Raw genomic sequence first — 24,030 nt, 5'->3', positions numbered from 1 at the left:
GGCCTAGTTGGCTCCCCTGGTGAATTCTACCTTGCACCTAAGGAAATTTATTAGACTAATCTTACACCAACTCTTTAAGAAAATAAAGGATAAGGAATTGTATCATAACTACTTTCAGAAGACCAATTTTACTGATATCAAAACCAGACAAATACTAAGATAGCTAAGATAAAATTAGATACTAACGTTCTTCATAAGTATAAATTCCTCAATAAAACATCAACAAATTGAATACAGCAGTATATAAACAAGATAGTAGACAATAATCAAGTGTGATTGTTATCCCAGGAATTCTAAGTTGGCTTACTATTCAAACATCCAAAGACTGGAAACAACACAAACTTCTTTCCATGGATGAATGGATAAAACAAATTGCAATGCATTCCCACAGTGGAATATTACTCAGCAATGAAAATGAAAAAGCTATTTATACAGGCAAGGGCAACTTCAATGTCCTTAAAAAAATTATACTGAGTGAGAAAAGATTCAAAAGTTACATACTTTACACTTTCACTTATAAAATATTATCAAAGTAGCAAAATTATAGTGATGGATAATAGAACAATAGTTTACTAGGAATTTGGTTTGGGAGAGGTATGACAGATGATAACACAAAAGAGTTTTTTGTGGTAATGGTACAGTTATGTATCCTGATCATAATGATGATTAAAGCAAATCTATGTATGTGGTAACATTCACAAACTTTTACACACACACAGAGGTAATATAAAAATGAGTGAAATTCAAATAATGTCTACAGTTGAATTGGTATTATTTTTTACTTTGTTTTGTTTTTGATTTTACTTTTTTTTCTGCTCTAACAGTACACCCTGGAGTTGAACACACAGTGACTCTACTTATGAATCTTAAATTATTTCAAAATAAAATATATTAAAAGCAGAAAGATACATAAGGATTTAAAAGAAACCAGTTACAATAAAATCCAGGCATCAAAATATTAAAACAAATGAGATAATAAGATGTTTTTAGAATCAGTATAATTCATCATATTAGAATAATAATGGAGTAAAAACCATTTGATCATCTCAACAGAAGCAGATGAATTATTTGACAGTATCCAACACTCCTTGGTGATAAAAAACCCAAACAAAGTAGAGAATGAAATTTCCTCAAAATGAGGAAAAAGCTGCAGTTAACATAATCTTAAGATGAAAAGACTGAATGCTATCTTGAGATTGGTGGAGATGCACTTGCTACTTGCTACATCAGGGCAAGATGCTGTCTTCTGCTAAACAACGTACTGGAAGTCTAAGCAGGTACACTATTGCTAGAAAAAGAAAAGATATACAGATGAAAAAGGAAAAATGTAGTATTGTCTTTTTTCTAAAAGACATGATGTGCATGAAATCCTAAGAAATCTAAAAAAAGAAAAAAACTGGTAGAATTAATAAGGTCCAAGAATGCCAGGTAAATGTACAGCAAAATCTATTCTTTGATTAAAACAGAATTATATTAGAAGTCAATAATAGGAAGATACCTGGAAAAATCTCCAAATTTATGAAAACAAAAATAACACAATTCTGAATAACCCCTGAGTCAAATAAGAAGTCAAAAGCGAAATTAAATATATTTTGAATATTGAAATTTTTATAAAACTGAGATATTTAACCCTAGAACACTAGTTCTTGAGAATTTCAGTGTCCTATTCAAAGTCACCGACTCTAGTCTGCCACAATTGGAATTCTTACTTCAGCCATGGTGGTTCCTAAGCCCCATCTGACGTCCTATGCAACTGACACATTTCTGCTGGTAGAATACACCACTCATATGAGAAGTAGAAGTAGCTACTATTTATGGACTGATTTCCATGACAGCAACATTTTCCGAAGCACTTTAGCTGTATTGATTCATTTGTTACTTGACAGCACTCCTTGAGCATTGTACTATACCTACCATCATCCTATAAATGAGGTAACTGAAGTGTAGAGAAGAAGTAACTTACCCAGGCAGTTAATTTAGGTTCAGTCATGAAAAACCAACAGTCCACTTTCAGAGTTTGTATGCTTACCCAGTGTATTAAATTAGTTCCAAACTGCAAAGGAGATAGGGTCAGAGAAATTTCATTCTTAATGCTTTAACAGTGGTCCACTTTATGTTTTGAATATAGCCCTTGCTGCTCTGCCACTACAACTTATTTTTAAAACACACATTTCTTTCTCATCCTCTCTCCCTCCCCCTCAATTCTCCTCCCTAATCTTTCCCTCCTTCATTTTGGGGGAAACAGGATTGCCTTTATTCCCCATCCTAGGCAGAGTTATATGTCCTTGAGTACACACTCACCACAGGAACAGACTTGAGGGATGGTACCTGAAGATCTAAGAAATGACTGACTTCCAAATTAACAAGTGAGTTATAACTCTGAACAGAGAACACATGGGATGTAGTCTTTGAATCATTTCTTTAAAAGCCCCCGGCTCCCCGTGATGGGCAGAATCACATTCTCTGGGACAGGAGTCCCAGATGTTTCTGATTTGCTAGCAAGCAATAAAACTTCTTTTCCTTTTTTTACAAAACTGTGTCTTCATTATTTGATTATCACTGTGGACAAGGACCCAGCTTTTGGTAATGATGCAACTAGTGTTATCATTTGTTAAAATAAATTAAAATATATGTAAATATTAAAATCATATTTAACAAATGCAAATTTATAATATGTAAATTAAAATTTTACATTTGTGTATCTAGCTGACAGGAAAATGATATCTATGCAAAAAGGTGTTTTAAATCAAAATACTTGATTATATTAAAATTTAAGCATTACTATATCAAAAAACAAAAAGATATTTTTAGTTAAAAGATTAGTAGCCATAATATATAAATAGACCTTATGAAACAATAAAAGGGCACTCAATCATTCACACATAAAAACAGGCCCTGCATAGAGACAAAATAACAGAAGAGTTTTAAAAGTTTACTAGATATATACCAAAAGAGAAGCAGGAAGAGAAATGCTAGTGAAGAAATAAATGCAAATTAAAAAAAAAAATTGTCAATTGTCACATGGCAAAGATAATTTTTGTTTATTTTAAATAAGTCCTTCTGCTTTTGTTGTTGTACTCAATTAATTGATGAGAGGAAAGGAAATTGTTTTATGCATACACTACTTGTGGAACTGTCAATGATATAATTTTTCCATTGTTTAATTTGGCAATATAATTTTGAAAGCCTAAGAGATAACTGGACGAGGTGGCACACACCTGTAATTCTAACAGTTCAGGTGACTGAGGCAGGAGGATTGCATGTTCAAAGCCAGCCTCAGAAACTTAGTGAGGACCTAAGTAACTTAGTGAGAACCTATCTCAAAATAAAAAATAAACATAAAAGGGCTGGGGACTTAGCTCAGTTGTAAAGTGTCCCTGGGTTTAATCTCCAATGCCAAAAATAATAATAATAATCATAGTTTTCATCACAGTAATAACAATTTTATGAAATTTTAATGAAAAACTAATCAGAGTTGTACTCCAAGATTTGCAGGGAGAGATGTTCTTGATAACTCGTTTGATTTTAAAAAGGAAATAATCTTTATGTCCAAAGATAGGCATTAAAAGTCATATTTTAAAGTGATTTTTAGGAATTGTTAAGGAGTGGAAAAATATTGAGGTAGTGTGAAAAAAACTGAACTTATTTAAACATGGCACAATTGTGTATAATTAAAAAGGAAACACATAGATTAAAAGATGGGCAAAGCTCTATCATTAAAGTTTTTTAATACCTTTATTTTATTTATTTACTTTTATGTGGTGCTGAGGATCCTTATCATTAAAGTTTTAGCAATGTTCATTTCAGGTTTGTGATATTTTGGAGTATTATTATTTTTTAAAATTTTTACCATAACCCTTTATTACTATTCTAGTGGAGGGGAGTGTTCTTTCTGAAAATTCTCATTCAGCCCATGCCCTCCGCCTGAGAATGGTGTGTAGTTCTTTCCTTCATCTCATAAACTTAGAAAAATAAAACACTACAACTTAATTATTTTGCCATTTCTGTTTCCAGATTGAACCTGATCATAACTTGGTAATGGTCTTGTAGGAGTAAAATAATGCCTACAGTCCCTGCCAGGGTGCCAGAGATATTTAGAAGAATTTCTGGGAAATTGAAACAGTGGCAATTTAATGCCTTCTCTAGGTCTGAGTTCCTTTGAGCAGATTTGTGATGTGTGTTCAGGTGGGACATTCACTCCGGGGATTGATTGGCAGCTGGGACAGGTGTGCTAAGAGTCACTGATGCCATGATTGGGAATGCAGACAAGGAATAAAAATGACAACGTCTGCCTCCAGTTCCCATGTCAATCCAAGCAGGCATTTTATATAGGTCAAGGGAAGAAACATATCATCACTTACGGATTCTTCTAATGTATAACCGTTGTATCCATTTTTGAAAATACAAGCGTTTGGCACAATTTCTTCTCTGGATGAACTGATAACAAAAAGGACAGATGGGTACAACTGAATCTCAGAGGGCAAAGTGCCGCAACAAGATCTTCATCGATTTGCTAAGTGTGTTTAGTGACAGGCCCTCTGGCAACCAATCAGAATGAGAAATGGAATCTATTAGTGAAGTTGTTAAAGCATCCCTGATCTCTGAGGATGACAGCCGAGTGTCTGCCTTTCTCTGCAAACATTAAATCATTCCCACAAAAGGGAGAGGGGGCAGGGAAGGGAGCAAGAAAAAACACACAGTGCTAGAAAAAAAAAAAATCTGAACAGTGATTGCTTTATTTTGGAGATGACATTGAGAACGCCAGAAGTTCCAGTTAGAAACACATGGAGATTTATTTTTATGAGTTTTGGCCTCAGGAATTATTTATAGGGCAACTCTTGAAACAAAGTAATAACTCACCATGGACCATGGGACCGTGTCTATGTTCGGAAGCCTTGAGAATAATATATTCATTTTTTATTATGTCTACGGTTATGAAAATGAATGGTAAAACTTAGTGATCAGTAGCAACTCTGTCATATTAATTCATAGGCTTGCAAGCTCCAAAATTAATACTTCTTCACCTGTATGCTTAGAGCTTCCTGGATTCACCTATCTTAACTTTCTGGCATTGCTTCTCCTTGTACCATGCATCACATCTAGTCAAAAGTATAATTTTGTATTGGGTGAAAAATAAAAATATATTCCTTCCAAGTAATTAACATAGGACCACTGATTTTTGTACCAAACCAGAATGACAAAGCAGGCTTATAGGCAATCAGTAAATTCATAGCCTTTGTTGGTCACGCTGAAATGGCATTTGACTATGACTAAGCCTCACCATCAGACAAAAGCATTTATTACTTATAACCATTATTAACTTTATAACCATTATTTTGGTAAAGATTGCACAATGTCTGCATTGCATGGGTAGGCTCTTCCAGGCTAACATTCCAAGAGCTGGATATATTTCATTTACATGTTACTATTGATTTTTGTTAAATGTGCATTCCTAGTTCTTATTGCTGAGTTGCATTTTATTCTCAATTCATAAAAATGAATCAATCACTCAAAAGTCAACCTTTGATCATAAAAGCAATGATAAAAAGAGCACTGCCCACAAAAAGTACTACTGGACTATATTTTGAGTTTTCATTACCCACATAAAAGACTTCTTTCTACTACTAAGTCTGGATTCCAAATTTCTTTTCAGATAAGGAGTCTTGCTTTCCTCACCCTCATACGGGTAGCTACATACACAGTTTGAATTTCTATGTCTGCTCAAAGCTCAAAAAGTCATCTTTTAGCCTGATCATAGTAAATTTCTGGTCTTTTTGCTTCCATGCCTGCACTTTGGAGTTTTTCCCTAAGGGAACTCCAGTGTAAAACTGTCTCCACCAAGGAGAGAAAAAAAAGTGCTTGTGTGGTATGGAGGCGCTGTCATACATGGAAGGGTTTGTCTTCCTCTGTTCTGTGCTATTAGAATATCTGAGACTGGGGAATTCATAAAGAGCAGAAGTTGACTGCTTACAGTTCTGGATATCTAGGCACTGTCAGATTCAGTGAGGCGAGGGCTGCTCTCTGCTTCCAGGATGGTTCCTTATCTCTGCCTCCTCACAAGGCAAGCTAGCGGGACACTGTATGAAGCCTCTTTTACAAGGACCTTAATCCTATTCACAAGGAGGAACCCTCCTGACTTAATCCCCTCTTAAAGGCCCCACCTCTTAATACCATTTCACTGACCATTGAATCTTAACACTTGAATGTTTGAAAGGAACATTCAAAGCAGAGCAGGTAAGAAGTAGGTCAAACCATTACCAGTAGTTAACTTCAAGGAATGGGACTGGGAGAGAGACTTTTCACTCTATTTATGGGATCACTGTTCTAATTTATTCACTCATTGGATCTTTACTGGGCCCTGCTGTGTGCTGGGCAGGTGCTAAACATCAAGACAGACACAGGTCCCTGCTCTCAGTGAGTTCTATGCCAGTGGGAAAGGAACAGAGTAAGCCCATAAACAAATAAGTGCCTTCAACAGATTCACATTGGAAATAGCACAGCCAGGAAAATTAACAATCCTCAGGGACCTGGCTGGATAGAGTGGATCAAGAATGGCATCTCACAGATGATGACGTTTAAGATGGTTCCTCTTAATGGGGAGGAGGCAGCATCTGTCCGGAGAGAAGGATGATCCAAAGAGATGGAAGAGCCAATGCAGAGCCTGGAAGGAAAAATTGTTGGGGTATGTTGAGACCCACAGGGGCCAGTGTCTGGGAAGTTAGAAACAAGGGGAAGGACGAGCTGTCAAGGTGGGTCAGGAGTAGTCCCCACACAATCTATTCACACTTGAACAGTTAGAAATTTACTCAAAGAATAGATATTTCTTTTTAAAAAAGTGCTTTTGAAGAAAAATGAGAATGCCTCCCAGCCCCAGTTGTGACTTTAGACTTGAAGTATTTGTATTGATGCCCTTATTCCTCTGGAGGGATCTTTGCAGAGGAGAGGTACAGACCACCAAACAAGAGGCAACAGAGCCTCCATTCATGTTCTGAAATCCAAGTAGAGACCTTCAGCAGGCAATGGAGCTGTGGACTCCTCCAGGGCAGGAATTAATTTGGTCATCCACAATTGGTTTCTGATCACTGCTGTTCTGGAGCACAGTAGGTGCTTCATAAGTGTTGTCTGAACCAAATGTGAATGGTCATGATACTTTCTGATCAATTTAGTGATATGAAGAGGCCCGTTATGATGCACATCTCCACTGGAGGTTGAATTCTTTCATCTAATTTTGTGATGACTTCCTGAACCTCAGGTATTCAAACTGACTATAACTCTTCACCCTCATAAATGTCCTTGGAGTCACTAAGTATCCTATTTGAACCATTTTCCTGTTCATCCATTGAATGACTACAGAGCTTTACGGGGAAATCAGTGCTGGTTATATTTGAGGAGCTTGGAAAAGTACAGGGCTGTGCTGGGATGATGGGTATTCTAGCTTGATATGATGTGTTCCCCATCAGGCTCAGCTCCATTGTCACTGTTTTATAGCACCTTGCCACACAAGGACAGAGGTGGCCTCAGAGCCTGTAGCATGAACCTGATGGTGTGAGGCCAGTAGAGTTGGAAGCCCTCCTTCTGACACACATGACTCTAACCCATTTGATGGCAGTGCAACCAGCCAGGAGTGACAGCCATCCAAGCTGAGTACAATTTGACAATAAAGAAAATGCTACTTTCTCTTTACTGAAGCTGACTGTAGTATGCAAAAGGCAAAATCAACTCTTCTAAAGAAGCCAGAGAGCGTGATAAGCTTTGCTCCACCATGCTATAGAGTTGCGTGCTTGGTAAGGTTTTCTGTCACTAATCTCCTATGTGAACTTTTTCAGGTCACCGAAACACTTGGAGTACTGGATTCTTCAATTCTAAAACAAAAAAGTTCACTGCTCTCTGTGTGCTTGGGAGAGTTGCAGTTATCAGCATGACAAAATGTCCAGCAGTTTCCTGAGACCCACAGAACATGGTTTAACCCAGGTATATCTCTCAGGTAAAATAATAAAAGGACTTCATTAATGTAAGAGCAGAGCAGCACAGCATCCCTTGCTCCTCAGGGAGTGAGGTCAGGGAAGGGGCAGCTGCAACTCATACCATACGGCCAACGGCTTCAGCACGCACACATGATCATAAGCATCCATTGACACACAGGGGCTCTGCCATGTGCTTAAGGCAAAAAGATAAATCCTCTAACTTCTAGGTGCTTACTGGGTAATAGGGATCCAGGAAATGTACATGAAGGGGTAAATAATGACATGGGTTTCCTGTTCCAAGGGTAGCAAGAATGAAGACAGGGAACAGCCATCAGAGCTAGCCTCATGGAGTAGCTGAACACATGTAGGCACCCAGAGGAAAACCGAGACAGAGACAAGAAGAATGGCCAGCACTGGGGCTGACATTCAGAGTGGTGGAGTAGATACATCTTAGAGCAATAATAGTTCAGGGGAAGCAAAGTCATCAAAAGTTGTGAGAACTGAGACTGGCTATATGGGTGTTGGTCAGACTGTGTATGACTTTGAATACCAGAGCAAGATGTGTTGATTTTATCCTTTGCATAAATGGAAATGACTTTGTTTTTTGATTGGTTTTGATCAGACAGGGTGATAAGTGTAAAGTCAGGTTCTTGTGTTTGGGAGAGAAAGTCTGAATACATAGAGCCGTGGTAGAAGAGAATCTAGGTTGGAAATAGATAAGACATAAATTAGAGAGTGAATTGCACTGGGAAAAAGAAATCCAAAGTATGTGCTCAGAGAAATCACCTCAATTTGCTGACAATTTAAGATGGGGTAAGATTCCCAGCCAGGGATTAAAGAAAGCAGGGGACTGTGAAGCCTGAGTCAATAAAAGTCCTGGCACATTGGCAGGAATTGGTCAAATGCCGAGAGGGAGAGACACTACTGAAGAGAAGTATCTGAGAAAGGGACTTGCCAGCTGCAAGTCAAAGGCAACTGCCTGAAGTAGGACCAGAAACCAAAGATAGTCACTCTCTGACCTTCTTCTTCCCTCCTCCCCTGAAGACAGGGGTCCTGCCCTATACCTGGAAGGAAGGAATGCCACAAAAAGAGGTCAAGAAGAATCCGAACCAACAGGATTTACTGAATCTACAGCCCCCTCCACTTTATTACCATTAGATCATACCCTTATGTTCTCCAGTCAGACTTCTGAATGACTGCTCTAAACATAGTTTTCCCTGAGTCTTTGGGTCTTCATTCCTGGAGGCTCCTGTGCCATGTAAACCTTACACTAAATCAATCTGTCATGCTTTTCTCTTGTTCACCTGTATTTTGCTATAAGGGTCTCTCTGCCAGGAACATGTTGATAAGTAAGGAAAAGATTTTTTTTCTCCTCTTCAGAAGAGAGGGAAAAAAAGAATGCATTCCAGATAATGATTTATGAGGAGATGCACAAGTAGACTTTCTATGTCAGGAACAAAAAGAGAAAAGAGAGATGATCTGCCCAGGACAAAGGAAATTATAAACACCCAAGTCAAGGTCTTTTAACAGAGTGACTCAGAGACTATTGTCATTTTAAGGAGATGCACATATTAGTTTAAAATCTCCCTAAACACAAAGAATCCAGTGCAGAGAGAAAACCTGGGCTTGCTGAGCATGTAATTGCTCACCATTTCACCAATTGCATGGTGATTGCCCTATGAGTGTACAACTTAATATTTCATTATAATAAACCTTGATCATGAGAAAAGGCTTGTAAAATCCCTGGACAGGAGACCTTGCGAAGATCTGTTAGCCGCTGTTTTCTTCAGAAGATTCGGAAGCAAGGAGAACATGGGATCAGATGCTCCTTTGACTCTCTGATGTCCTAGAATGACCTTTGTTCTCTCCTAGCTGAACCCCTGGGCTCCAAACAGAGAATGAAACCCACATCTGGTGTGTGTGTGGCTGGGGGTGGGGTGGGGGGTGGAGGGGAGTCCTTGAGAGGAAGGACTTACTCTCTGCACTTCTTGCACTGTTATGTTTGGAAAAGAGATTCTGTGAAAATGATACCACTGCTTTTCTGTATTTATTTTCTCTCAGAAGCTTTTTTATCCAGTGTGTTCCTTCTTCAGATCAAACATGTCTGTGGGAGGCAGTGCTTAGAAAAAGAAGCTACAAAATTCTGCTTCTCCAAAGAGTTGTTCTCTGAAAGAGAAGCCCACTGAACAGGAAGCTGTGGTCACTTTGCCAATTACTTGGCCTTCCCTTGGGGCACTGCCAAAGTACCAGCCAGGCCCAATTGATGCTTTTCTGCATTCTCATCCTCAAGGTGGTTCAGGAATAAAATAGCTTTGGATAGCAATTGCTTTATTTTTACCAATTTGGTGAGATTTATAACTGCCTCATGGAATAGAACTTTGGCCTAACCATAACCACATAGATGGGTAGATTAGTGAATAGATCCCCTCCATACACCATCAAAGATTACCTTTCAATTTTCCATAACATACTGAGGCTCCAGAGGGAAGAAAACTGCTAATGTTTACACTGTTCAAGACATAATAGTAAATAGAATATTAGAATAATAATATTATTATTATAATATTATTATTAATAAGAATATTTTTCTAATATTACTATTAGAATAGTAAGATCTGTCTTACTAGTGATGAAGCATACATCACAGTTCTATTTATTACATAAAAGATTGGTTAGATAAGATTTTGTTTGTTTGGTTTGTTACAACAGAAACTAGAGGCAATGAAAGGCCATACATACCCCATCTTCTGGTCCACTTTTTTTTCAGACTCACCCTACCTTTAATTTTTTATCCCCTTTATCTCCAACTCCTTTATCTCTAATCTTGAAATATATAATTGGAGGACTTCAGAGCCCCCAGAATTTGCAGAATTCTGAATCCCTCCATTTGGTTTACCCTTTGGAGCTATAAGGATTGTTAGCCAGATGTTAGGGGCAGTTTTGGTTCATCAATAACTCCCAGAAAAATGCTCCACAGACACAGGTCCCACACGAGGAACTTTATTTTATGCAGACGATTCCCGCCCCCTTGGGGAAAAGGGAAAAAGAAAAGAAGAAAATGGCGCAGGGTTTCTCCTCAGATATCGGAATTTCGCGGGCTGGGAGGAACCAATCGCGGAGGAGAATTATTACAGACTGACTGATGGACCAATGACATATTAGAACGTAATGTGGGAGGCAGGAAGATTAGGGCAACATAAGCCGGAAATTCCTGTAACAGGAGAGGCGGGCTTAACGCAGATTGACAGGTGGTTCCTGTAGCGGGAGAGAAAGGTGGCTTTATACCTTACAAGGATACTGATCCACCAAATCTGTTTGATTTTTATTTTGCAGATATAATTGGATCACCAAAGAGTCCTTCTAGTGTGACTCTGCTAGGTTATTGAATAAACCCTAAATGTGCTTAACATTATTGACCTGCTGAAACAATAAGAACTTGGATATATTATATCAAATAAAATATATTTTTAAAATTAATTTCACCTGCTTCTTTTTACTATTGTTAATATAGCTACTAAAAAATTAAAAATGATTGTTTAATGCATTTGGGGCTCACATTTTTGGCAAGCCAGAAAACATTGTAAAATTGATCTCCTGCTGTGGACAGCACAGTGTGTCCAGCCTAGAGATTCATCTGAGAAAACAGGGTGCAAGGGTTTGGATGGAGGTGCTATTGAGGAATGTGGGACACTGGGGTGTTAGAACTAGAGGCACAACACTGTGACTCTGCATCCCCCTGATTATTGGCTGTAAAACAGGAAATGTGTCTCGGCTGGAGAGTAGCATAAGCCCTGTCTCGTTCTTTGAAAGGATCTGGAGATGTAGTGGGTGTGCAGCACAGCCTTACCATGAGCAGACTGAAAGAAAGAAGCATTCCCTTCCCGCTTTCCTCCCCTACATATGCACCCATTGATTTCAGTAAACTCAAGTGTATGTGTGCCTTCAGAGGGATGAATTGACAAGCTGCATATAAATGCATCTAAATGTGTCTCTTGTGAACCGACTGCCCTATTTTAAAGTTGTCATATGAGTTATAAGTTCTGATTTAACAGGGCTGTGATTCCAAACTCAGATCAACTATGTATGTCTTTTGCCTAGTTAATTGGAACTCATTTTGGGCAAAGTCTAAGGTATTTTTGTTCAACAGAAACAAAATGTGAGCCACAAATGCATTAACCAATCATTTTTAATTTTCTATTAACAACAGTAGAAAGAAACAGGCAAAATAAATTTTTAAAGTATATTTTTTATCAATTTTAATTGATATAATATATCCAAGTTCTTATCATTTCAGCATGTCAATAATGTAAGCATCATTATGAATTTTTTTTTTGTATGAAGTGCAAATCCAGTGTGCATTTTATATTTTCGGCACATCACAATTCAGACCATCCACATTTCATGGGCTTAATGCCATAAGTGGCCACTGGCTATCACATTAGAGAGTGTAATTCTGAACTATTATCACCATCATTGAACTTAAAAGCCAAAACCAAAATAATAATTAGCAATCAACAAAGTGATATATGAATGAAGAATCAATTGTATAAGGATGTGCCAGCAGCGTCTTCAGAAAATCTAAATCCATGTTCTAGGATTTATAGTGTTTATTAACTGTTAAGTGACTAAAAGCCCTTTTTCTCCTTCTAAAACTAGACTTTCTTTTCATCAAACAGAGCAAAAGGAACCAGCTACCGTCTGTTAAGGTAACTCAACATGCAGATAATCCATGGCCTCTCAACTTTGAGGAGATGATGCAAGTCTCCATTGTATTTGTATAAAAGATAGGCCAGTGACAAACACGTGTCAAAACCATGCGCCTATTGTAGAGATCTTCTTCCAAACACTTCTCAAATGTGTTCAGCATGTGAAGAATGAATTTCTTCACCATTTCCAGAAAAGGTCACTATTTCCTAATTCAGAACCAGAAAATGACTTCCCAAGTGCCCTTTTGGGAAAAGATGGAAGACAAAACCAACAAATGCCCTGGAGCCCAGTAATCCCAGCCAGAGTCAGAAAGGACTGGGATATATTGCCCCATCCCCTTCTGGTTTATTGTGGAGATGCAGACAGGGACAGCTCAGTATTCCAAAGGGAGGGACACAGATGCACCATTGGAGATTGAAGGAGACCATGTAAATGCAGCAGCAAGCGTGACTAGGTGATAACAACACGGGGTCAAAACACTGGTAACACAACACTTACAGCTATTATAACAACTCATTTGTGCTAAAGCAATCAATGAATGGCTAATCTGGTGCCAAAATAATGTCATTTAATTGCAAGGTTAAAAAAGCCTCAATTAAAAAATTGATTGATTAGGGGCCAAAGAAATACAGTTTAGTGCACAATAAATATTTGCAGGTAAATGAAATACAGTAATTGACAGCTGACTTTATCAAAGTACTGTTACTCTGGAGCCCCTCCAATGAATGGCTTTGTCAGTGTCATCTTGCTTGCTGACATTTCCTAGTCTCATGGAAAGCTTTTCTAGCTGACCCTCATTTGATGTTCCTTAATCTTACTACAAGTCCCTAGGAAGTTCCTTTTTACCTTTATCACCAATGTAAAATGTGAGTTTCTCTTATGATATTTTTACCTTCTTTGGTGCTTCTGATAAGAATACTGAACTTTTTTGTTGGGGGAGGAATACTGGGGATTGAAATCAGAGGCACTGGATCTCTGAGTCACATCTCCAACCCTATTTTGTATTGTATTTAGAGACAGGGTCTCACTGAGTTGCTTAGCACCTCACTTTTGCTAAGTCTGGCTTTGAACTTGTGATCCTTCTATCTCAGCCTCCCAAACCACTAGGATTATGGGCATGCGCCACTGCACCCGGTAAGAATACTGAATATTAAAGGAAGAAAATGCAATTCCAAAGAGACTAGGAAGTGAAAGAAGTTAAGTATTATACAAATCTCAGGTCTCAATTCATTTAAAATTGGATTGTGTTTTTGAGTGAAAGTACAAACTTGATCAGAAGGTTGACAGGCTGAAATATGCTCCCCATGACACAACCATGCAGAATTAGAAGAGAAGAACTTAGAAAAGAAAATTCTGAGAGGTAGCTGAGAGAAGCTTTGGAATCCAAGAAGAAAGTGGTCATAGATCCCAACTACCTCTAAGAGCACTTAGATAAGGACACAGAGCTGTCCACAGAATCAGTAAACCTAGAGGTACTCCCTGTAAGCATTCTGTTTTCTTTTTCTTTTTTTTTTTTTTTAATTTTTTACAGACTCATTTTGATTCATTGTACACAAATGGGGTACATCATTTCGTTTCCATGGTTGTACATGATGTAGATTCATACCATTCATGTATTCATACATGTACATAGGGTAATGATGTTTGTCTCATTCCACCATTTTTCATACCCCACTCCCTCTCATTTCCTTCTACATAATCCAAAGTTCTTCCATTCTTCTCTCACTCCCCACCCCCCCAACCCCATTATATATCAACCTCCACTAATCAGGGAAATACCAAAACAAAGGGAAAATCTCAAGAAGGAGAGATGGGAGGAATTCAGAGGATGAGAAATAGACTGGCCTTTGAAAAGAGGATGAACATTTCTCCATTATAAAAAGACATACAAAAGTAAGAGGTACAAACGTAGATGCTGACAGAAATCCCATCTGTCCTTTCTCTTTGTAAAGAAAAAGTCAAGGTCACCAGCTAAGAGCTTCACTGACTCAGAAAAGTAAGCATCATGGTAAATATTTGAAATATTTATTGTGAAGAATGGGAGAGTCGGATTTCTACATTTATGAGTATAGTACAGTCTCATTATAAGACTTGCAGCTTGAGGGCAGACTGTGTGGTATTCCCATTTATGTTCTCTGCATTTCCTAACATCAGATTCTAAAAGTGATGTTGGATCAAAAAATTTTTTATTCATCAGTTAACCTTGAAATTTGGGATCAAGATATCTGCCAAGAATGAAACTGACTTACTACTTCCTAAGTATTCATTTTTAGATTTGAACAATATAATTCAATATAATGGTGAAAATAAACATTGCAATACACTGTATCTATTTCGGATTTATTAAAAGAGTTTCCTCAGCATTTTGAATTCACTCTCTCTAATATTAATCTAAACCCAATGTATTTTGCATTCTAGCTTAATAGTTGAGAAAAACTGAAACAGTTCTTTTTTCTCTATTCCTTAGTAGCTTCCTCATGCCACCACTTCCCTCATTATACAGAGGAATAGGATGGCCGGTGCCTGAGCCCCAGGTTCCTACTTCCTATCTGCCGCCTGCCCCATCCCTCCCAGAGGCATTTCCACGAAGCTCTCCTTTGCCTAGTCGTTGCCCCCTTCTCTAATCTTCAGCTGTGGCATATGAATGTGTGGAGGGCAGGTGAATTGGCTGTGTCCTCTAGCCTGGGATACCTCACTGGCACCTCCTGAGAATATATCCTTGCTCCTCCTTTGACTTGCTATCTTTTCCTGTTTCTATAGACTTTATCATCTTCAATGGAAGTTCATTTATTCATTCAACAGACACTGACAGACTGCGTTTTATGAGTTAATTTCTATGAGGAATACAAAATGAAAAGTGGCATTCTCTTAGTATACTACGCAAGCATCATAACCCAAACTTCCCATGCCTCTACAAATTACACAGGGGTGGCATCTCCTGAGCACCTACTGTGTGCGCCACTCTTGTAAGCATTCTGTTTTCTTTCTTTCTTTCTTTCTTTCTTTCTTTCTTTCTTTCTTTCTTTCTTCTTTCTTTCTTTCTTTCTTTCTTTCTTAATTTTTTACAGACTACATTTTGATTCTTTGTACACAAATGGGGTACATCACTTCATTTCCATGGTTGTGCACAATATAGATTCATACCATTCGTGTAATCATACATGTACATAGGGTAATGATATCTGTCTCTTTCCACCATTTTTCATACCCTGCCTCCCTCTCATTTTCTTCTACATAATCCAAATCCTCCATTCTTCTCTCATTCCCCACACCCTCACCCCCATTATATATCATCCTCCACTTATCAGAGAAAACATTCGGCCTTTGGTTTTTGGGGATTGGCTTATTTCATTTAGCATGATATTCTCCAATTCCATCCATTTATTTGCAAATGCCATAATATTATTATTCTTTATGGCTGAATAATATTCCATTGTGTATATATACCACAGTTTCTTTATCCATTCATCTGTTGAAGGGCATCTAGGTTGGTTCCACGATCTGGCTATTGTGAACTGAGCTGCTATAAACATTGATGTGGCTACATTACTGTAGTATGCTAATTTTAAGTCCTTTGGGCATAAACTGAGGAGTGGGATAACTGGGTCAAAAGGTGGGTCCATTTCAAGTTTTCTGAGGATTCTTCACACTGCTTTCCAGAGTGGCTGCACCAATTTGCAACTCCACCAGCAATGTAAAAGTGTACATTTTCCCCCACATCCATGCCAACATCTATTATTGTTTGTGTTCTTGATAAAAGCCATTCTAATTGGAGTAAGATGAAATCTTCGAGTTGTTTCAATTTGCATTTCTCTAATTACTAGAGATGTTGAACAGTTTTTCATATATTTATCAATCGCCTGTATGTCTTCTTCCTATTTTCTAATTGGTTTCAAAAAGCTGATTCAGTGCAATTTTTTTAGTCTCTAAAGTCTATTAGAAATAAGTGTTACAGCCGGGCATGGTGGCACATGCTTGCAATCCCAGCTACTCAGGAGGCTGAGGCAGGATGATCATAAGTTCAAGGGCAGCCTCAGCCACTTAGCGAGGCCCTAAGCAACTTAATGAGACCCTGTCTCAAAATAAAAAGGGTTGGGGATGTAGCTCACTGGTAAAGTACCCCTCAATTAAAGCCACAATTCCCCCAAAATAAATAAGTGTTGCAAAAGGCAAATATATTGAATTTAAAATGTTGTTCTACATTTCAAAAATTGTATCATTTTGTTCTTTTATTTTATTTATTTATTTATTTATTTTATTTTTGGGGGGAGGTACTGGGGATTGAACTCAGGGGCACTGGACCACTGAGCCACATTCCCTCCCTATTTTGTATTTTATTAAAAGACAGGGTCTCACTGAGCTGTTTAGCACCTTGTTTTTGCGGAGGCTGGCTTTGAATTTACAATTCTCCTGCCTCATCCTCCAGAGCTGCAGGGATTATAGGCTTTTTAAAAATAAATAAGTTGTAGATAGACACAATATCTTTATTTTATTTATTTATTTATTTTTTTCCACATCCACAGACCTTTTTATTTTTATTTTGAGACAGGATCTCAATAAATTGCCCAGGCTGGCCTGGAATTTGTAATCCTCTTGCCTCAGTTCCCCCAAAGCTGGGATTACAGGCCTGCACCACTGCACCTGGCAGACTGTCATCTTTATTTATTTATTTATTTTTACTATTTTTTTTTTATTGTAAACAAATGGGATACATGTTGTTTCTCTGTTTGTACATGGCGTAAAGGCATACCATTTGTGTAATCATAAATTTACATAGGGTAATGTTGTTTGATTCATTCTGTTATTTTTTCCCTTCTCCCCCACTCCTCCCACCCCTCTTTTCCCTCAAGAATACAAGCAACAACAGATGTTGGCAAGGATGTGGGGAGAAAGGTACGCTCATACATTGCTGGTGAGGCTGCAAATTAGTGCAGCCACTCTGGAAAGCAGTGTAGAGACTCCTTAGAAAACTTGGAATGGAACCATCATTTGACCCAGCTATCCCACTCCTTGGCCTATACCCAAAGGACTTAAAATCAGCATATTACAGAGATATAGCCACATCAATGTTCATAGCTGCTCAATTCACAATAGCCAGATTGTGGAACCAACCTAGATACCCTTCAACAGATGAATGGATAAAGAAACTGTGGTATATATATATATATATATACAATGGAATATTATTCAGCCATAAAGAATGATAAAATTATGGCATTTGCAGGCAAATGGATGAAATTGGAGAATATCATGCTAAGTGAGATAAGCCAATCTCAAAAAACCAAAGGACGAATGATCTCGCTAATAAGTGGATGATGACACATAATGGGGGGTGGGAGGGGTTAGTGTTAGGGTTAGAGTTAGGGTTAGGGAGGGGGGCAAGAATGGAGGAAGGAAGGACTGTATTTATTTGTTTTTATGTGATGCTGAGGATCAAACCCAGTGGCTCACATGTGCTAGGTGAGCAGCACTCTCCTACTGAGCCACAATCCCAGCCTGGATTACAGGCTTATTAATAGCAAAATACATCTTTAATAAATAGTAAAATCTGAGATGTTTTGCCTTGATTTTTATATTTTTGGAAAATTAATAGGCAATCCCTCTGTGTATTTCCTGCATTAATAAAGACCCTATGATTGCAAGTCATAGGTGTAAGGAAAAATGCAGCTCAGCTCGGGACCTGTGGTAGCTCTGGCTCTTAAATCTGACGAAGCTAGCGCTTCATACACCGGGTCTGAGTTGTAGTCCAACAACAGCACCCAGAAATCCACAACAGACAAAGGACCTCACGCAAGAGACTTTATTATGAGGACGACTACAGCATCCGCTCTGGGGTTGGAAAGAAGGGAAAGAGAAAGATGGCGTGGATGCTTCTCCCAGATATCGGAATCTCCCACGCTGGAAAGAACCAATAGCGGAGGAGAATACTTGCAAGCCGACTGATGAATCAATAGCTAGCTAGGATGTTCAGACTGACAAACTAGGATGTAACCTGGGAAGCAGGAAATGGCTGTAGCGTAGGCCGGAAATTCCTGCATCGTAAGGGGCAGGCAGAGAAGCTTTCAGACTGGCAAGTTAGGTTGTGGTGCAATGGAAGGGGCGGGAGATCAGCTTTGTATTACAATAGGGAACCCAAAAACCTGGAACACAGAAATGAATTCAATAGCAGATGGACTTCAGTCAAGGTCTGATCTTGAAGTTCATGATAGTCCTAAAGTTTCAGCTTCTTTCTGATGATATTTTATCCAGTTATCCATCTCCTTTGTGAAAATTTCATCCCTAGTCTGGATTTTATTGTAACCAAAAAAAAAAAAGAAAGAAAAAAGAAAAGAAAAAAGTTGCAGCCATTCCAAGTTTAAAACACTGTTCAAAGAAAGTGGGCGACTTCTTGTTTCTGTGTGCCTAGCCAAAGTTCTGAGGTTCACTTTGATTGTACCAGATGGGTGACTTGTCCATGTACAAATAAACTACAGCAACCCTGGAAGCATTGTGGGATGGAATGTTCTTTTGTTCCAAGTTCTGAGAGAGAGAGAGACACTTTTCTGTAGTGGAACCAGAAAGGTGACTAACACCACCACCAACAGGTAATAGAGAGTACTAGGTGCCAGAAACCTTCAGGTGTGTTACATAGATCCCTGATGTAATTCTCACAGCCACTAGGAGAAAACTGTTGTTATTAGGAGTCCATTTCACAGATGAGGACACTGAGACTCATAGCTGAAAGGTAACTTGGGCAAAGCCACAGGATTAGAAAGAATAGAATCCAGACAGACCTGTCCCCTGCTCCTACCTCCCACAATGCTTTCAGCATTAGATTAGAGTTTTTGCAACTATTTCCTCTCTAGAGGTGAAGGGCTTGTCTCAGTATGAAATCCAGCGAGTCAAAGCCAAAAGAAAAGAGAGAAATCAAGCCCTGATCACTTCCTTTGAACCTGTAAATCAAATGAAGTCATGAAGCTAAAACCACTCATGAAGCTAAGTCATAAATGCCAGGAATCTATGCATGAAGTTTATCATGCATGAAGTTAAAACCACCTCTAGTTTTAAGATGCATGAGCTAATATATTCTTTTTCATATTTATTTATTTATTTTTGCTTCTTCAAATTTGAACTTTCTATTATTTGCAACAGATAAAAAAAACATAATGGAGACCATAAACACTAATATTTCAGAGCAGAACTTTAGAAATTCTATGTCAGAATAAATTGCAGTATTGGGAATAGATACTGTTTGAATCAGTAAGACTAATTCATGTAATGTGAGCTTAATGTTTTCTTAATACTATCTAATTTGTTTTGCAATAAAAAGCTTATTTTTTAAAAATAAAAATATTATAAATATGCAACTAACCAGCATATACAAGTAATCAGTTGAAGCATCATATCCCATCCTAAGAATACTCCTGCTTTTTGTCAAAGGACATTCGGCAATATGACATCTGAGATGGTGTGATTCCTTTATGCTTAAAAATCAGACCAAAGAACGGGTCTCCTTATTAGAATATGAAGCTTCCTAAGAGAGATCAACAACCTCTTTGAAAGAACTGTAAAGGGCTAATGTCCCTATAGAAATATAAGAGCCTGGACACCATTGCTGTTACAAATGGACTCTAGCTTCAAGGTTATTCACACTAGAGAAAATGGAAATAAAATAATGAGCAATAAAGCCAGTCAATGAAACACAAATCTCATAATGGTAAGTCGGGGCCCAGCTTTTCTAACAATCTTGATCTGAATTCTTGACTAACCATGACGTCACAGACTCTCTCCAAGCTCCTTGCCCTTCCTAACTTGCTATCTATACTCCCAGGATTTCCCCTGCCACTCTCCTAAGGGCGACAGGACATACAGACAAGAAAAGGACAGGCTGCTGGTAAAGAATCTCCAGTCTAAGTCACATTTGGTCTTGGGTTTTGTTGTCCTGTGGATCCTGAATGGTGAATTGATATTCTGATGTTTAGGGCCAGGGGAATTATGCATGCAGGAACTATAGTAATTATGCTAATTGAAGAGAACCTCTTTGTTGTGAGATTTTCAGAGCAGGAAGCAGCTTGTGTCAGAGATTTACAGTAGAAGTCCTTAAAATAGGACCCCCAGGTGTGCCCCAGGGGGTGGTGACAGAGGAAGCTGGGAGGTTAATCTGGGAACAAAGAGAGTGTGCTGGAACCAAGCATTAACAAGCACAAGCATAAGGTCTGAGACTGTGAACCTCATGAATAAGACAGGGGAGGCAGGGAGTGTTGAGGGAGGAGAAGCAAGAAGGCAAAGCTCCACAAAGGAGCATCCTCTCTGGACATTAATTCATGGGGAAAATAAAACTCAAGCCAGAAACTTGTCTCACACAACAAAGAAAATAAAAGCTGCACAGTTGGTAATCAGCAAGTAAGTCCACGAAAGTTAAGGTGGGTGGCAGTGTGGTGCATTGGACAAAGTATTCGCACTGTCTCCAGACAGGAGATGGACCTACAGGAGGAAGACTGGAGCAGATGCAAAAGAAGCTGGGTTCCAGATGAGTGAAGGGGAGCCCCTCTCAGCAGCACCCAGCAGGTGGTCCACACAAGATACCCAGGAAGGTGCTGTTAAACCTAGGAACACAGTCAACAAAGCATTTCCCCATTCTCAATCAGACCAAGGAAAGAAAAATCTTTCTAAAATGTCTTTCTTTGCTGCATAAGATCAACACAAAACAGGGAGGAAATGGAACTACCGGTTTACCCACATTAACCTGTAGTTCAAAAGGTATCCCCTTCCTGACCCAGAAAATAAAAATCACATTGTTATCACTTTATTTCCAACTCTTCTGTTTGCAGGAACATCTCTCTCCACACCTGGCGCCACTACTTCCTAAATGGAAAAAAAAAAAAAAAAAAACCTACTTTATGTGAATTTGGTTGCTACCTCTGACTTCGTCTCTGGTTTTCTGCATCCTTTTAACAGTCCTAAATCTGCAACAAACAGATCAAGCCTACTCCATCCTCTTTCTTATCGCTCTTTCCCCTTACCTCTGAGAATCATGACTAAACTCTACCGAAACTGCTTTGGAACACCTCTGATCCCCTTTTCAAATATTGTCAACATCTTTCCTTGATGTCCATCATCCTAGATCATTTTGTAGCAATCAGAAGTGCTATCTTGAGTCCCCAGACCTCAGGACTGTCAGTGATCTGCTGGGGGTGACATTCTCTAGCCACTTAGAAACTCTCTAAGTCAGTGAGAGCAGCTCACCTGGGACCCATATCACAAAGCCATAAGGACTGTGACAAAGCAAATTGCTGGTCCCTACCCTCCAGGTTTTGTTCACTAGATCTGAGTAGATCTGCTCAGAATTTGCAAGTCAGTTGTTCCTAAGTTATACTGCTGTTACTGGTCTAAGGACCACTATGTAAGAACCACTGCTCAAGTACAGCGAGGAAGTGGATCTACATTTTAAGAAAGGTGTTCTAGCGCTGGGCCTGTCCCAAGGAGGCAGGGCAGCCTTGCATGCCAGTTCTTTGGGACTCCACTGGAAAGAACTCAAGCAAAACACAGAGTAGTATTCAAAGGTTAATAGAGAAATGAGAAGTGAGGGTCAAGTACAGCAGAGAAGCTGCATAGACCACCTCAAGGAGAACGCACGTTGTGGTGCTCACAGAGTTGGAGATAAGGAAATTGAGTCTCCCCTATTTTTGTCTCAATTTTCTTTACCCTTAATGTGTTTGTTGCAGAGTTCCCCTGCTTTGGCCTCTATTTCCCCTGTTCCCATTAATCAGTTAATTACCCTTTGAAAGGCCTCCATGGAGTTTTCTTTAAGGGTCTTGAGTTTTGGCTATCAGGGTGATTGGGGATCACAGCTCAGTTTCTAGGACAAAGAAAGGTAGGACAGGTCTTGGAGACTTGCTCACTAAAGATAATGACAGCATAGTTGGGAAACTGTAGTTTTTCTTAATTAAGTTTGGCAAGGTTTTGACATACCACACCCCATCTTCCAGGTGCTTGTCCCTTACAAAGTCTCCCTATGGGTTTTAGTTGCCCTTCACTGTCCTTCCCCTTTCTACCTGTTCATGGCTAACTAACCTACCTAACAGTACCATGGACTTCTACAAACCTAGGTATATAGACTACACACTCCTAGAACAAGTGTGTGTGTGTGTGTGTGTGTGTGTGTGTGTGTAATAGCTCCAAGGGACATGGTGAACAAAACAACAGGAGGGTCAAAAATCAATCACAAGAGAAAACGACATGATCCAGAGACATCAGGAGGTGAACAGGAGGTGTATGTGACTGCTGCCCACATAACAACACATACCGTTTTAAAGCAAACTTTTTTTACATATAGAAGGAATACAGTAAAATAATGATAAAAAGTATAATAAATACACAAACCAGCAATATTACTGTGTGATATCATCACCAAATATTATATACCATGAGTAACCATATGCACTGTACTTTTTTACAACTGGAAGCATGTAAGATGGTTTATACAGCATCACCACAGACACATGGGTTGTCCTGTGAAGTTACAATGGCTATGATGTCACCAGACGATAGAAATTTTTCAGTTCCATTTAATCTTACAGGACCTATGCAGATATCTATGCAGGGCACCTTTGACCAAAGCATCATTAAATAGCACATAACCGTAGCTGTCAACTCAGGCTGAGCATTAAAATTAACTGGGACTGAGATGTTATAAAAATGCAAAGTTCCCACACCAAACCAATTAATAAGAATCTAGAGTGGAACTTAGGCTGTTCCTGTGATTTTAATGTGATGTCAGTGTTGAGTCTGCACTGGTCTCTGTACCTGGTCCCACTTCATTATGTCACCCTCTGTGGTGTCCATGGACCAGCACAGTACCTTGGGATCTTTGCACTTCAAGTTTGGTATTCTCTCCCTCCACATGGAAAAGGGTGAGACCTGACCAAATGCAATGACTGCAGAGAAAGAGACAAGGTCAGTTTTGAAAGATATTCAGGATCTAGAGATAACTCTATAATGACCCATGAAATATGGGCACTGGAAGAGAAAAATAATTTATTCACTTAGTAGTAGATATAGAAATAATATTCACTGCCCTTCCCAAATACTGGGAAGGCCACAGTCAACATCTGCCCCATAATTTTACACAAATACTATGCCAAGACCTGTGTCCACCAGATGGATAACAGTTTACTTATTTACTTAGGGAATAGAAAGCATAACCTCCCTTGATATCTTGCCAAAAAGTAATTTGGGTCTATACGAAAACAAGATTCTGTTTGTTTGTTTCACATTCTTAGAGATTTCATTTCCTTTCTTTTCTTTTTTCTCATAATTATCCAAACATCAGTGATGATACCACATTCACTATTTGCATTTTGATATCTCTTTGCTTTCT

Source organism: Sciurus carolinensis, chromosome 3, assembly GCF_902686445.1.
Source record: "Sciurus carolinensis chromosome 3, mSciCar1.2, whole genome shotgun sequence".
Classification (NCBI taxonomy): Eukaryota; Metazoa; Chordata; class Mammalia; order Rodentia; family Sciuridae; genus Sciurus; species Sciurus carolinensis.
The sequence above is the reverse complement of the archived record's forward strand: the minus strand, read 5'-3'. Positions refer to the sequence as shown.